Here is a 17,979-nt window from a genome sequence, read left to right on the forward strand (position 1 = left end):
AAGTAAACCCCCTCTTCCCAAAAGGCCAAATTCCCTCAGAAGTGGCAAGCACTGTTTCGTGTGGAAATGTCTTGTTGCTCTTCACCTCTCTTTGGTTGCTCTTCACCTCACTTATCATGAGGGTGACAAAGAGGAATGTCTCTTGTTTGGGTTTTGGGGATGAGGGGTTTTGGATGCCTGTTGAGCATATTGTGGTAGGCACCCAATATGTTTTTCTCCAGCAGGAGGTGGGGGGAGGGAATTCACCACCTCACTAGCAAACTGCACTATTGCTAGAGGAGGAGGAGAAAGGAAGAGGAGGTGATGCCTGTTCTGGGAGAGGAACTGAGGTAATGGTGGTTAACCTGCCCTAACAGCATTCCATCACCAGCTGTACAACAGACCTCATGACTGCATGATCATATTCCCTCTGTGCAGGTTCCCCTTGCCTCTCCACCTGTAGGAATGACTCATCCTGCCTAAGAGCCCAGAACTGAGCTGAAGTGCTTGGGCTAGGGACATGGGCAATGGAAGAGAGGTGTCATAATCTCTTCACACCAGCACATGGATAGTAACAGAGAGGAAGCCGTGCTAGTCTATACACTATCAAAACAAAAAGCAGTCAAGTAGCACTTTAAAGACTAGCAAAATAGTTTATTAGGTGAGCTTCCGTGAGACAGACCCACTTCTTCAGACCATAGCCAGACCAGAACAGACTCAATATTCTCTGTGCCTTAAAATATTGAGTCTGTTCTGGTCTGGCTATGGTCTGAAGAAGTGGATCTGTCCCACAAAAGCTCACCTAATAAACTATTTTGCTAGTCTTTAAAGTGCTACTTGACTGCTTTTTGTTTTGACAGCACATGGATAGTTTTTGGAGGCTACTTCAGGCCAACAGCAGAAGGAGTCCCAGCACCCACTATACTTTCAGGATGGAGAACAGTTGAGTCTACTGGATTGCCTCAGGGGTATAGGCATTTTTCTTATACAAGCCAATCTGCTTTCCAAATATTAGGTGAAAAATAAAAATATTTTCTGTGAGGTAAAAGTTTCTCAAGTTTTATCGTCTCCATGAGCTTGGCATATGTCCTGTATACTTACCCAGAGAGAATTTAAAAACAACATTTGAGCAATTAACAACCAACCAAGAAAATTAGTTGAGTCCTGCCCTAAGTCAAGCCCATAAAAGTCAGAGAGAACATATGCATGGGTGTAACTGAGGCAAGCAACTGGCTCAAGTGTCCCCTGGCACAGCTTCAGAGGGCCATTTTTTCTGGGTTAAGACAAGCATTTAGTTGCATCTGTGACAACTTGTGAGTCACCCCTACACAAATCATTCTTTTGGGACAAACCTAGGAGAGTCCATCTCAAAGACAGTAATGAGGGATCAGCTACTCAGGTGGTGTAAAGCAGAGTAAAAACCAATAAAATCTATGGAACTATGCCAGTTTACATTAGCTGAGAATCAGGCCTAAGGTGATTATTTGTTGCCACAGACTGACTAGCGTGTTAAAAGAAAACTGTAGCTTTTCTTATAACTCTATAAAGAACAAAGCTTTTTTAAATAGTGAGATTTTCCATGTCTTAACTGAAACCAGCAGCTACAGTACCAGACAGACATCAATTATTTTTAAAACATTATCTTTTCTACTTACAGAGGCGTTAAGACAGACCTCTGCTAGGAGAAGAGTGTATATGCTACTCCTTGCAGTTCAGAGCATCTTCACCTTGAGTTGTACAACTTCAAAGGCTTTATAGAGTAGACACGAAGCAGCTCACACTTAAGACTCCATCTTACAGAAGAGATACTAAACGTCTTAGAGTATTAAGAATCTAAGTACCTCCATTAAGTTTGCCCTCTCCTGTCCCCCCACAAAATGGCAGGAAAAAATCTTTATCTGAAGCACATCACTCTGGTGTGGGTAGTGTCTTGTTTGTTTTAAATCTGTCCTGAAAGCTATAACAGATGAATGCCGGGTGATATGACTGGAGAATAGTCATTTGCCAGGCTCGCAAAAGCTCTGGAAAAGCAAAGTAATTAGCTTAAGAATGAAGCTGGATGTCTTGAAAACGTGTGTATTCAGCAACATGTTGTACGAATGTGAGACATGGGTGATAACGAAAAATTCAAAAAGAAGAATATTGGCATTTGAAAGGAGTTGTTATAGAGTCTAAGAATAGGATGGATGCAGAAGATCACCAGTGAGGAATTATATAGGAAGATACAGCCAAAAGAGAACCTGCTGCAGAAGGTTATAAAACGGAAGCTTCAAATATTTGGACGTATTTGCAGAATGAACAAAAATGAAAAATCAAAACACTAGTATTTGGCATAATGGATGGTTCGAATAGGAGAGTCAGACACCACAGAGAATGGATAGATGATGTAGTAGATTGGTGCAGAGCTAGTCTACAGAAACTAAGCCACTCTGCACTGGACAGGGAAAGATGGAAGGAAATAGTGAGAGAGGCATCAGACACCAATGGGCGCTGAGCCCACGGTTATAGATGATGATGATGATGATGATGATGATGATGATGACAGGCTCGAAAGGATTAAAAGACCGTCAAGTAGGGGTGATATTTGGAAAAAATGAGACTTGTTTCCTACTGTAGGTGATATTTACTATTAGTAATTATTATTATGTAGCAGTGCAAAGTTCTGGGAGATATGTGCTGTGTCTACACTTACTAAAAACTTCAAAATAGCCATGCTCATGGCCAAATTGAAGAATAATAATTTGGAGCTGAAATGCATATTCAGCGACTCATTAGCATGCTGCTGGCTGCAGCACTTCAAAAGTGCCATGGTTCACTCGCCTGCAGCTCATCTACGCAGGGATCCTTTTTGAAAGGACCCCACCGACATCAAAATCCCCTGATCAGCTGATAGAACTAAGGGGATTTTGATGTTGGCAGGGTCCTTTCGAAAAGGACCCCAGTGTAGACAAGCCATGGGCAGGCGAACCATGGTGCTTTCAAAGTGCTGCAGCTGGCAGCATGCTAATGAGGCGCTGAATATGCATTTCAGCGCCTTGTTATCATTCTTCGATTTGGCCATGAGCATGGCCATTTCGAAGTTTTTAGTAAGTGTAGACATAGCCATGATGAGCCACATCATGGCACGTGCTAAGTGGGTATGCTAGACAGAAAAGCAGGTCAATGGAACCTTGACTCCCACTACGGCAGAACCTCTTCATAGCTTTTAAGAAAGAAATGTAGAAAAAGGGGCGTATTGCCAAAAACCAAAGGAAGTTCAGCACCTAATGCCCCCCTCGCACAGTACCTAACTTAAATCTCTCCTAAAGGAACAAAGAGCATGCTTGCAGGCCCCAGGCATCTGCCAGCCTGGGATTGCGTGACCAGACCCCAGGCTAGCTATTTTGTCTGCTGCCATTGGCAGTATATGTTTTCTGTAGCACCGGCACACCAGCAGTGCGTCCCTTTCCTGGATCAGTGTGAACCACCCTGTCTTGCACCAATTAGGTTGTTCCCACCCTGGTGCTGAGACCAGCTCTGTTGGAGAGCCCCTATTCCACACAACTACATCTGGATTTCACCTAGAGAATGCAGAATACATTCTAGAGCAAATGACTAGATTTCGCTGATGAACCATAAGGAAATAGTTTGTAATAAAGGTGAACTCTGAAACACTGCAGGCTTGGAAAAAGGAAAAAAATAACACGCTAAAGAAGCTGATGAGGAAAACCACACAGTTAAACTCCAAATTTAAATGAACAGAGTATAAACTACTGTACAATTATTAGTCGAATAAGATGTGCATTTTATTTTCAGAATGCCACTTGTGTGGTGCGTGGTGAAGCAAGCAACCAAATAGCACTTTATTTCCAGAATCCTGAAGTGTCAGAGTCTCATAGTGGCTACGTCTACACTACAGACATCTTTTGAAAGCAGATCAAAAGAGTGATCTGCTCTTTCGAAAGAGAGTGTCCGAGCAGCCTCTGCTCTTTTGAAAGAACAGGCCGGGGATCAAAAGTCAGGCCCCATGAGTACTGCTCTTTTGAAAAAATGGGGCCTGAGAAACATCTACACATGCTTGCTTTTGAAAGAAGCTTTTGAAAGGGAGCGCTCTTCATGAAACGGGAAAGGAGGAGTGATTTTGAAAGGGAGTGCTGCATTCTTTCAATATTTGTAGTATGGATGCTCCCTTGGTTTTTGATAGAAGGCCTCCTCTGTCAACGGAACTCTGTAGTGTTTGCAGAGCTTCAGGCTGGCTGTTCTGTCAACAGAGGGCTGGGCAGTCTGGCCACTCTCTATTGACGGAAGGTGTCAAGAGCGCGGAGCCCCTATTAGGTGTGGATGTGCTCTGTAGACAGAGGTTCTGTGAGGAAATATCTGTCAACACTGACTTCTGTTGACAGCACTCTATAGTGTAGACACAGCTTTTAGAGTTTAGCAGAGACTTACAGCTTGAGAGACTGTACCACTGGAGAGCTGCACCTGGCAGGGTAAGCAAGTCTATACACCCCTGATGTTTACACAGTAGTTTTAAACTGCTTTGTGATTCAATCTCTTTCCTATTTGGTTATAAAAATTGACATTTACTTTTTGCCTTCTAATAGTTTTAAATAAGGTCATAGTGCCAAGTAGTGGGTACCATGTCTTAATTCCTAGCTTGCCATCCTCATATGGGTGTGAAAAAGGAAGAACCAATGATGTACCTTATATATACCAGCAGTGTTTGAAATGAAGCAAAGCAGGTGAAAAGAGAAAAACTGAAAGGCAGCAAACAGGGACTTTCTCTGCTATGCACGCCTATAGACTGATACTGTAGTGCCTTTCATCAAAGCTCATACTTCAGCCAAAGCAAAAAATTGTCTGCATGACTGATCTGGGCCTGGGTGTATAATTAACAAATTAACTGAAAAAGGACATTATTTTAAATAGTACAGGATGGAGAGTGTGTTTAAAACTGAAAAAAGTACAACCAAAAGGGGAAAATGGGAAACAAAGTATCATGGATAATCTGTGTGCCTTTTTACCAAGCAGTGTCTTCCAGAAAGTCATTCAACTATTTAATTCACCACAACTAGAGTTTCTAATGCAAAGGCAGATGTCAGGTTCCCATGTTTCCTAGCACCGTGTTACCAAAGATATGCCACAGGATATTGGAGCAGAGTTTTAATAACTTTCCTAAGTATTCACACTAGATTTCACATCTTGCAGCATATAAATATATTAGTCAGGTCTTGATCCAAAGCAATTAGAATTTGAGGGAAATAATCTCATTGACCTCAATAGGCCTTGGTTTAGATCCTAAATTTGCCAGTGTAGTTTACTGAAGGCTTACCACAAAACCTTATCACAAACATCATTTACACTCTAATGACTTCACTCTTCCCCAAATTTGCTGAAAAGTTGCAGCCAAGATGCCAGAGGGTGCTTTATTTCCCCTGCCTGAGAGGCAGCTGTTTGCTTTTGTAGACTATTGATTTCTCTGGAACAGCAGTTCCATTAATAGGTGCCTCTTGTTCAGAGGCCACACATGCTCAAAACAAGAACAAAATCAAATACAAAATGAAAAACAACTCACTGTCTGTCCCTGTGAATGTTCTCCTGCGATATTTTATGACAAGAGTGAAGGGGAACTGCAAGCTCAACTGGTACATGTTAGCAATCGGACATAACGTAAACCAAGTTGTTGTGAAAGAAATATAGTATTATCCAAGCATCTAGTCATCACAGCTTATGCACTCCTGTGGACACAAAAATGACAGCAAGTGAATGCAAATCCAAGTACATGAGTTGCTGGGGTGGGTGGAGTAAATTATCTCAGATTCAGAGAATGGCAAGTACTACAAAAATAAAGTACTTGCAACGCTTTGTTGAAAACAAACAGACAAAAAGACCCATCAGCTCTAGATTCCCTGCCTTGATATTTGTAGTCCATTATGCTCTCTAAACCTATAGTCACATGAGAGAATATGCTTGCAAGAATGCTCTCAGGATTACCAGGGGTTATAAATGCCCCCTTGCATCATACCTCTGGGCTTGCTGAGGCATAAATGTGGGACACAAGATCTGACACAAACCCAAATATTTCTATCAGCTCACTTTCATGCCTTACGTCTCCTGTAAATCATCTGGAATGTTCAAAATGAGTGGATGCTTCATTTTGGGGAAAGGAGCTAAGCTCAGCTGTGAAATCAGGAACATTTGAGAGACAGGACGTGTATGTTTTCATCTGAGCTTTTCTTCTAGGAGCATTCATGAGGGAATCATAAAAGTTCTCTGTGGATCTTTAACAACAACTGCTCCTGCAAGTGTCAACTAACTTCTTCTATTTTTCCCCAAAGGGACAGTTATTACCATATTTTAAACCAATAAGAAATGGTCAAAGAAGAGGTTTTTCCTTTTAAAACCTCCCTCAGCAAAAAAGGGAAGGGAGTAAGTTGGGGGCATCCACTCAGGAAACAAAAACAGTTTGCTGGTATTTCCCATTCTATGGTTAAGGGTGGTGTTGCAATATCTCAGATAGCCGTGGCCAAGATCTGCTAACTGAGAATCCCCTCCTTGCCAAAATCTTTCTCCCATCCATAGAAAAGCAGCATCTGTTTCTGTGACACCGTCCCTCTTCCTCCAATCTACAGAGATCCACACAGTAGGAAAGGATGGAGACTTGGTGAACGGAGAAACAAGCACATTGGCTTGGAGTCACACAACTTGGTCACCACTCTGTCTCCAGGGAAATTCCCCAGAAAAGATAATACATCCTACAACGCACCAAAGCCAGGAGAGTCGCTGGCAGCATGGTTGCCCCAGACTGTTCCATATGACCCTGCCCCTTATGGATGCCTAGGAATCTGCCAGGATTGGTGGCAGGGCTGTTGCTTTATTTAGATGAAATATAGGGCTCAACTAGCCAAAGCATTACCGTAACACAGTCACTTTCCAACACTGAACAGTTTTGGAGTTTGGTATACAGAGGCCCTAGTCTCTTAATACAATGGCAAACACACAATTTAAAAAAGGTTTTAGACTTTTATGAAAAAAAAAACAAACAAAAATGAAGGAAAAGCAGCAGAACTATTTGAAATGTAAAGAATTAAGTCAGACTTTTGTTTTCATATGTCTTACTCCCTTCCCTTTTTTACTGAGGGAGGTTTTAAAAGGAAAAACCTCTTATTTGACCATTTCTTATTGGCTTGAAATATGGTAATAACTGTCCCTTTGGGGAAAAATAGAAGAAGTTAGTTGACACTTGCAGGAGCAGTTGTTGTTAAAGTCTGATCCCATTTCCCAGAAGACAAACAAGAGGAACAAACACAAAAAGGGAGGGAAAGAGAGGGAAATACAGCTTCTATCTCTGATGTTGGGCCATACTTGCAACTGCTAGAAAAGTAGTCACAATATATGGTCTTCTTAGCTTCTCTGAGGCCTAACAAACTCACACTAGCATTGGGCTAAAAAGATTGCTATCAGCTTCCTCTTTTTGGTCCCAGCCTTACAGCAGAATAGTCAAATACATATTTGTGGCCATCTAAGTTGGTCTTTTGTTAAAGAAAACAAAGAAGGAAAGAGAAGAAATAAGGAAGGCAAAGGAAATGTGGGGTCTTTAAACACCCCCAAAATGAAGTGATGGGTGGCATAAACAATCCCTTCATTATTTTATCGAATTAGTAGACCTAACTTCTGAAACACTTATTTTGGTTCATTGATTTCTGGTCCTCTGTGCCTCTGGTTTACCAGCCATAATTTTATACCAGCTGGACTTTTTTTTTTGGTACTAATTCAGGTTTTCTGACTCACTTTTTGCACCTTTTTGTATGAACATCTGTTGTTAGAGGCTGTTGTAATATTCTATGAACTTTTACTCACTTCTCCCAGCTGAGCAGGCAAGGCAAATTTGTAAGCCCAATTATCACAACAGTTCCCATGTATTATCCATGAAAGGATGCTGTTGATTACTGCTTTACCTTTGTTCCCCACCAGGAGAGGACCATAGGGAAGGCTTTGTCCCAGGAAGATTTCCTCTCATTAAGACTCCTCCCATAGGAGGATATAATCAAAGCTCAAATGGAAACCCTTAGTAAATTTTGACAATTTAGTGATGACAACTACAATGGTAATGGTGGTACTAATAACTTCATAAACAAGACAGTGTGAAACAAATCCATGAGAACAGCATTTTCAGCCAATTTGCCCTCACCCCCTTGTACAAATGTGAATGACAACACAAAGTTCAAGGCAATGGAGAATTCAGCCCATTGACTTCTGTGAAGCTCATCATCAGCTCCAGCATGGAGCTCAGTATGAGATCATGGTCTATATGCGTACATATTTCCTCCAGTTTTCACAAACAATGCTCCCTTTGATTGAAATGTTGCTGTTATTTTGCAAATGCCCCCGTGATTTCCTTATGCTTAGATAGCAGTTGTCACAGAAGACAGAACAAAGGAAAAGAAAAAGAATGTTGACCAATTTTTGAATTTCCACTGGGAGACATTAGTTTTTGCAAAAATCCATGTTTTGTACTTTTTCTTCCTACCTGCATATGGAAACATCTGAGGAGATTTTTCCTGCTAGTATATCTTATATTAACCTACAAAGACAGATTACAATGTGTTTCAGCAAGCTCTTGCTTGCTTAGTTATATAGTAGATAACTTTCTTTCCTATGTGATTAAAGGTAAATATTCAAGCTCTTATTTCCCAATGTGTGTAACTATATTATTAATAGTTGCTCTTTGGTACCTGACCTTATAAAAAAACCAACTGATTTTGTTGTTCCAAATAAGTTGTAAATAATTCAACAAAGTGTTTTTCTAAGCAGGTTATTACCTATAAAGATGTAGCTTTTAAGACAGCCTTTAGTATAAAATATGTATAACTGCTACATATATTATTAACAGGAATCCAAAAATGTGTGAGCACTTGCTTATTACTGGAGAAACAAATTAGAATTCTGATGCAGAATTTTGTGTCAAAGTAGATGTTTGAAAGTATACTGGTAGTTTTTAAGTGTATGTACCTTTTCTTAATGGGAATTTAAGCAAACCTTGGTGTACTGCATTCATGATATTTTCTGATAACTCCAGAAGAAGGTGGGGGCAAAAAGCTTGCCTCACTGAAAAGGAAAATAAACATATTTGCTGTCAAGTGAACAATCTGTTAACTTCATTCCTTTGATGCAGTTCATATTTATGATGGTCACAAAGTCAGAACTAATTAGACCAAAGGGTGGTGTAAATGCCAAAAGAAAAAGTTACTGTGCATCTGTTCTAATTTATCTAGTGGATGTTCCTTCAGTGAGTGAGTGAAGAATGTGGCTAGGGCCATCTGTGACCCAGTTAAAGAGAGCAGGATGGTATGTTGCCTTGAGTGTGCCAGAACAGAAGTTGTGACAAGAAGGTCAACAGCTATTGTGAAGAATACTGGGGAATTTCCACTCATTATAGCTGAACCAGTTATGGGAGTGAAGGGAGATTTGAGAGGAAGTCTTGGAATGCTTTAGGGATCTTGAACGACAAACTAAAGATTGGAGCTACACAGGTGACCCACTAAGATGATGTTAGAGACAAGGGAGACATCTGAATTGGAGTTCATTCTTACGTTTGACACTTTTTACCTCAGACTCAACAAGGATATCAATTACCTTACATATTACGAGGGTGGTTTCCGCACCTTTGATATTCACAGTAATCACAGGCAGCCCAGTTAACTTAATACACACTTGGAGAAACTACTTTTCTTTCCCCTTTCCCCTTCTGTCCTATCTATCTGATTGGTCAGTTTTATTTCATTTTTTCTATCTCTCTGTTTAATTTTCTTTATCTCAGTTATCAATTATCATTCATCAGGACTTTCCAGATCTGAAGAAGTGGGTCTGTCCCATGAAAGCTCATCACCTAATAAATTATATTGTTAGTCTTTAAAGTGCCATAGGACTGCTTTTTTGTTGTAAAATAATCTTGTAATTTGAGTAAAGAACAGAATAGACAGCAACTGAATACCAATAGTTGGATGTGCTGCTTCTCTACAGGGGAAAGTTTGAGATCCACAGGGAAAATACTACCAAAGAAAGGAACAAACTGTTTAAGTTAGATGATCTCTTGAGTTTAGAGTGGACTGATGTCTTGCATTAAATGAGATGGAAAGAAGGCATGAGGAGAACTTTTGCATAATGTAAAAAAAAAATTGGCATAGACTTCCAATCTGAATAGTAAAATGATGGATATGCTTTGCAGCACAAAGAATTTAATAAGAATAGGCATAATGAAGCCATTTTCAGGTATTTATTTGTCTATATACAAATTCAAGAAGTATGCTGAAACAGATGAGCTAGGAAAAATATCATGGGTTCAATTTTCAAATTTTAGGATCTAACATAATCATAACACTACAGATAGGAAAACGGCAGAATGAGAATCCACCAGGAAAAATGAAAAAACAGACACGCTATACAGTTGACTTAAATGTAGTTAATTAAAAAATGAGGAACAATACTTATACTCTATTCTGTGCTGATTAGGCCTCAACTGGAGTATTGTTTCCAGTTCTGGTCACTGTAATTCAGGAAAGACGTGGACAAACTGGGGAAAAAAATCCACAGAAAAGGAATAAAAATGATTTAAGATTGAGAAAATATGACCAACGAGGGAAGATTGAAAGAATGGGATTTGTTTAGTCTGCAAAGAAAACACTGAGAACAGATATAACAGTTTTCAAGTACTTAAAAGGTTATTACACCATAGAAGGAGAGAATTATTCTACTTAACCTCTGATGATAAGACAGGGAGCAATAGACTTAAATTGCAGCAACGGAAGTTTGGGTTGGTCATTAGGGAAAACTTCCTGTCAAAGTGGTATAAATTGCTTAGGGAGACTGTGGAATCTCCTTCATTTGAGATTTTAAACACTTGTCACAGTTGGTCTTGGATCCTCTAAAATGGCTCCTGCTTCAGAAACAGTTGGACATGAGGGATCTAGATGGTGCTTGCTCCTGCCATGAGTGTGGCAGACTGGAATGGATGACTTCTTGAGGTCCTTTCTGGTCCTGATCAGTGGAATGGAGAGCTGGAATGCAGTTATGTTTAAAAAATGATACCAGGCAGGAAGTTATGAGGACAACAAGTAGGATTTTTGGTTGCACATGCAGAAAATTCACATTATGGACTATAGCTTTTTGCTGTTCAGCACTGGAGGTACATGATGGGTAGAAAGAGTTCTTGGAAATTCAGCATTAGAAAAAAGTTTGAAAAATAATGAGGAATTCAGAAAGAAGTAATTAACGATTAGAGAGCTGTAGGGACTACTTTAAGAGACAAATTATATCATGGAAATAAGTTAAATGCACATGTGAGCTACGTCTACACGTGAAGCCTACGTCGAAGTAGCTTATTTCGATGTAGCGACATCGAAATAGGCTTTTTCGATGAATAACGTCTACACGTCCTCCAGGGCTGGAAACGTCAATGTTCAACATCGACATTGCGCAGCACCACATCGAAATAGGCGCAGCGAGGGAATGTCTACACACCAAAGTAGCACACATCGAAATAAGGGTGCCAGGCACAGCTACAGACAGGGTCACAGGGCAGACTAGTGCTTCCGGGGCAACAGCTAGCCGCTCCCTTAAAGGGCCCCTCCCAGATACACTCAGCCTGCACAGCACATGGTTTGCAGAGCCATAGGTACGCACACCTCGGGCGACGCAGTCATGATGGACCCCCAGCAGCAGCAGCAGCAGCCACCAGAGGTCCACCCAGCCGCCCCTGCAGGAGCAGTGCTCACCTGCTCCATGCCATGCAGGAGGCAGCTGAGCACCTCCTTGCCACAGAGGAGGAGATGCCCGCAGGGGAGGAGGACGCAACCCCCAACCCTGCAGCACCCCGACCCCCACCCCCGCACATGCCACCGGCTGTGGAGCTACCCCACCAGCACCGACTGGTGGGAGCGGCTGGTGCTTGCAGAGTGGGACGATGACCGCTGGCTCAGGAACTTTCGCATGAGCCGGCAGACATTTATGGAGCTATGCCAGTGGCTCACCCCCGCACTCAGGCACCAGGACACCACCATGCGGTGTGCCCTCCCTGTGGAGAAACGGGTCGGCATCGCTGTCTGGAAGCTGGCCACTCCAGACAGCTACCGATCCGTGGGACAGCAGTTTGGCATCGGCAAGGCCACCGTCAGGGCTGTCCTCATGGAGGTAAGAGAACCCACGGGGGGAGGGGGGGGAGGCAGGCCTGGCAGGGCAGGGGGGCCCTGGCAGGGGAGGGCCACACACACCCTGCTCACCCCTCATTAGTGCTCTCCCATGTGCTTCCCCTGCAGGTCGTCCGCGCCATCAATGCCATGCTCCTCCACAGGCTCGTGAGGCTGGGAGACCCAGATGCCACCATCGCGGGCTTTGCCACCCTGGGCTTCCCCAATTGCTTCGGGGCTCTGGATGGGACTCACATCCCCATCCGCGCCCCGGAGCACAGTGGAGGATGTCCCTGAGCTCCCTGTAAAAGGGGCAAGTGACGGGGGCGGCCCTAGATCAGCCGGCCGCATCCCAGGCCCGGGCGTAACCCTGCTGCAGCTCCTTCACTTTACTCCGGACATGGTCCGGATTGCGGGCAGGGTGACCCCACGCGGCCAGGCCCTCGGCCAGCCGAGCGAACGCATCTGCTTTCCGCCTCTTGCTCCCTATTACCTGGAGCACCTCCTCCTCGCTCCAGAGCCCCAGCAGGTCCTGAAGCTCGGCCTCCGTCCAGGAGGGGCCTCGCTGCCGCTTCCCGGCCTGGCTCCTGCCCTGGCTACCCTGGCTCCCCTTCGGGGGGGGTGCCCTGAGGGCGCTGGGGGGGCTGCTGGGCGGCCATGAGGTCCTTTGGGGGTCTGGGTGGCTGAAGAAGAGCGTGCAGGCGAGCCACGTGTTATTGCTGCTGCCTGCATGCTCTCTCAGCTTCCTGCACAGAAAGGGAGGGGGTGGGGACCTTTAAGGGGCTGCTCCACGCAGCCACCATTGAGCTGAGGGGCTGGAGAGAGCGTCTCTCAACCCCTCAGCTGATGGCCGCCATGGAGGACCCTGCAATTTCGAAGTTGCGGGACGCACAACGACTACACGTTCTCTACTTTGACGTTGAACATTGAAGTAGGGCGCTATTCCCATCCCCTCATGGGGTTAGCGGCTTCGACATCTTGCCTCCTAACGTCGATGTTAACATCAAAATAGCGCCCAACACGTATAGCCGTGACGGGCGCTATTTCGAAGTTAGTGCCGCTACTTTGAAGTAGCGTGCACGTGTAGACACGGCTGTGGAGTAACATCAGTGAAGTTAAACATGAAGTAAACATTTAGCTCAGTTGAACAATAACTAAGGGGAGATGCTATAACTAGCTTTAAGGAAGAAAGTGTATGCATAGCAAGGAAGACAATAATCAAAAGGGCCATAAATAAATAATGTGGGATTATGTTTAGCACAGGAGAATTTAAGTTGGAAAACATGACTTCCCAGCAGTGGTCAATGAGCATATAGAATAGTCTCGCCGGAGATTGTGGCGCCACCATTGTTTACATCTATTAAAAGCACCAGCGAAACCCCTAAAGCAGACAGTCTGAGTTTAAAATGATCCAGTATTGGCAGAGAGCTGATCTAGATGACCTAAACCTAGAAGTCTTTTCAAGCTCTATTTTTTGTATGGCCACTTAAGTTAATTTAATTAATGAATTAATTGGAACCATTATTAAAGAGCACATGGACACTAGCAAAATAAGATGGCTCAAACAAGGTTTTACTCTGTTATAAATTCTGTTAACACCAACTCTGATTTAAGATATGGTTAGATCCTACAGAGAAAATCTGAAATAACTTTCAGCTCTTTTACACAGACCGAGGCACAAAATAATCATGACCACATTTCTCATGATGCCATCCATTCATTTGCACCCTAGCAGTTATGAATCATCATGTTATTGTTTTCTTCTTAATGTCTGCTCTGCATCAATAGTTGTAATGGATGGAGATTGATAGCGAAAGGAGATTTAGCAGTAGCTCAGCAATTAAAATGCTCAACTGGTCTTTGTTCTACTGTTCCCTGGTGGATACAGTCCTGTTCATTAATCTGCATGTTGATTACAGCCCCTGTGTGATATTGATCTTTGTTTCACAGTCCTGTGATTGCCAAAGCCTTTCCTTGCCATCGGCAGCTACAGTTCTCCATATGCCCTGAATTAATACTGTAATATTTACAGCAAGAAAAAAAAACTAGTTACTTTTAAACTGATTTGAACTTATTTACTTTGCCACGGTAACATTTTATTTTTTCCCTCCAGTCAATATTAATATGAAGAAGAACTACACAACTTTAGACAAGAGGAAATAAATCAGGGAGTAACAAGATTTTAAATGACATTTGATTAGAAATGTTTCAGGCTTTCTTCACATTAAATGTGAACTTCTGAAATATTTCAAAGGCCTTCAACACAAATATCTCCACACTCCTTACTAATCCTTTGCAGGTAAATGCTGTCAAGGCAATTATCATAACATCCTTTCTCTGTCATTTCTCTAGGACACATAGGCTACATCTACACGTGCCCCAAACTTCGAAATGGCCACGCAAATGGCCATTTCGAAGTCTACTAATGAAGCGCTGAAATGCATATTCAGCGCTTCATTAGCATGCGGGTGGCAGCGGCACTTCGAAATTGACGCGGCTCGCTGTCGCGCAGCTCGTCCAGACAGGGCTCCTTTTCGAAAGGACCCTGCCTACTTCGAAGTCCCCTTATTCCCTTGAGCTGATGGGAATAAGGGGACTTTGAAGTAGGCGGGGTCCTTTCAAAAAGGAGCCCCGTCGGAACGAGCCGCACGGTGGCAAGCCCCGTCAATTTCGAAGTGCCGCGGCCGCCCGCATGCTAATGAAGCGCTGAATATGCATTTCAGCGCTTCATTAGTAAACTTCGAAATGGCCATTTGCATGGCCATTTCAAAGTTTGGGGCACATGTAGGCACGGCCATAATATTCATCTCTCTTGATCTTAGTTCATGGGCTATATATATTCTTTTTTTAACTCTTCTATATATATTTGAATTCCCTCATCTGGAGTTTTTGTTTTTATGTACATGGAGCACGAATCTAATAACGCATAGACTCACCCAAGCGTATGTTTTGGGGTAATACTGAGGGCTTGCAACTGTGGTGCCCGTACTGTCACATATCTGTACACAGCACAGAAGAGCAAAGCTCCTGGGTAGAAGCCCTGGCATGGTACTTGCTGACTAGCCTAAAAAGAGTCAGAATCAGTTCTAGAGGAACAATCTGAGGGAGAAGAAAGCATGGGATGGACAGAACAATTTGGGAGGAGGAAGTGTGGAGAAAGCAGACAAGTGGATGATCATGACTAGCATCACAGTGGAAGAGTGGAAGGAGCATTAGGCAATCCAAATAAGTAGATATGGAAGGAGTAGAGGTGGAAGGCTCAGACAAGCATGGGCCTGTTAAGATCAGAAAGGGCACAGGATAGGTGATCTTCCTTTGTTCCTGTAGTAAGTTGGAGGAGCTTACTGAGTTCTGAGCTCTTCGGAAGGAGGCTATTTGGCTTTCCATAAACCCAAGAGAACAAGAATTTCTTAGTGGAAATCCCCATCCTATCCTATGGAGGGTTGGATCAACCTGGGAATTCCCATTCCCTTGGGGAGCCAGCCTGCTGTGTACCCAACCTTCCCACACTGCAGGTGGCTCGACTGAGTCAGTTTCCTTCAACCATTCCCTGCTCTTTCTGGTGAAGAAGGGGGCAGAGAATGGAGGAAACAGCTAAGGGTGGAAAGAGGGTGGAGGGAAAGGGAAAGAATGGAGACAAGAAAGAGCGCAATGGGAAGAGTCAAAGAAAATGTGAGGAAAATGAATGGAGAGAGTTATAGAAAGGAAGCAGATGAGGAAATTTATAAGCCTTGTTTGAATACTTACTAAGATACTAAGATAACAAGAGAGTGGGCAAAGCTTGACAGTGAAATCATTCTTCCCATCTTGTGAACATTTTCAAGCTCTCAAAACTTTCTCCCATTCCATATTAGGATGAACACAAGACCTTCCAAAATGGTTCTCAAAGATCCTTAAGAATAGTCAATAGTCCAGCCCCTGGTCTGCCTCATTCAGAGCAGGACCGAGAACCTGGGTTTCCCATGTGAATATTTCAACTCTCCAGTCTCCTGGATATTCTGGTATGCATCTCTTCCTGTTGGGACTATTGCATTTTCTGTAAACATTCATTGGGACAGAGTTCACAAGAGATAAAATGAGATGAAAATGATTCTATTAACCCAAAGGTTATGGTGCTTGTTTGAGAAATGAAAGATACAGGTTCATGACTCTGCTCTAAATCAGCCAGAAGAAGTTCTTTACCCTGTGTCTCTTTAGTCCTGGAATGCCTCTTTCTCTGGGTTTGACCAGAAATTTCACCTCTGACCCAAGAAACTTTCCCATAAAAACTTTGTCAAAAGTGACACGTTTCTGGAAAAATTTCAGTTTCAACAAACCATCATTTTCCAATTGGCTAATTCTAGCAGTTTCCTTTCAACTGATGGGGGCCTGTGTGGGCTTCCTCTCACTAGTTATCAGGACTTTCAAGTATATTTTAGCTTTGTCCTTGAAATTGCATTTCTTTCCCTTTCTAGATCTCCATTAGCATTTGTATCCCTGAGTTTACTGCTTCCATTTTGCAATAGGTTCATCCATTGCTTTGCCGTCTGTTACTATTAGTCCCAGATAATTCCACATCAGTCCTATGTTTTCCTGGGACTCAACTTTCATTCTGGTGTTTTGCTTTTATCTTGTCCTGATTTGTTGATCTAAGGCAGATACTCTGTTTGATATTTCTCTTGTTTCCTTCTATAATCCTGCTCTAGAGATTTTTCTTATTATCATTTCCTTCATGCAGCTGGACCAGCCCTTTTCTGTCACCATTCTTCAAGTCTAGAGAGAATTTCTTACTGTCTTTAAGAAAGTTAAATGATTTATTTCATATCAAACTAGTTCAAATGGCATTTATAAATCAGGCATATGGCACCAAATCCTGCAAGATGCTGAGCACTCCCAGAGAGACTCATAGACTTTAAGTCAGAAAGAGTCATCATGCTTATATAGTCTGAGCGCATGGAGCCAATAAGCAGCCTCCACACCCTATTAAGATCAGCAAGACGGGATGGCATTCAGTGGATACACTGTACTTAGCAGGATAAATCCCCTTGTAAATTACCAATGTTCCTACCATTTCTGGGCCAGATTCTGCTCCCATTGTTCATGCTGAGTACTGCAACTTACTCCCGTTTCAGTGAGATGCCTGTGGCATAAGGTACTATTCAAAGTGAGTATGGCTACAAAGTCTGCCTGTATAGGCAAGCATATCTGATTGTTTACTTGGGGATGTCTTTTGTGAACTCTGCTTTATATTTAATTTTAGCCTTGCTTTGTGTATTGTGTTTGCTTATACAATCCCCCCGCAGTGATGTACTTTACCCTCCCTCTTATTTATTATTTTAAATCCCTCTCAAACATCCCAGCCACTCATACCCAGAAGGTTGCTTTACCATCTGTTAAAGTGGAAAACATCAGAGTAAATAAAATTTTGGTAAGGAGCCTTAGAGAGCATAGACAAGCCAAATCTTTCTAAAATGATGCTGATGACACATCTTCATTGTCCTGCTTACTGTATTTTGAACACCTGTATTTATTTTAAATGAGCTCCCCATCCTCCACTTTGAACCCTTTCTTTCATTTCATTTCACATTGCACATTGAAATCTAACCTGCCATGGAGCTAAGTGAAAATCTTAAGGAAGGAGAAAAGAGAGCTAATAAGTTGAAAGCAGAATCTTTATGGAAAAGCTAGTGTTACATTTTTTCCACCTCAGAAAACATAGAATGGGCACATAAATGACCTAAATCTCTTTTTTACAATAGGTGCCTTAGGGCTTGTGGATTTTAATCTCAGATGCACAGTGCACATGCTTGTCTATGTCAGAAAATGTGCTGCTCTTAATACTTATACATGTGCATTG

This window comes from Carettochelys insculpta, chromosome 1 (assembly GCF_033958435.1).
Source record: "Carettochelys insculpta isolate YL-2023 chromosome 1, ASM3395843v1, whole genome shotgun sequence".
Lineage (NCBI taxonomy): Eukaryota > Metazoa > Chordata > Testudines > Carettochelyidae > Carettochelys > Carettochelys insculpta.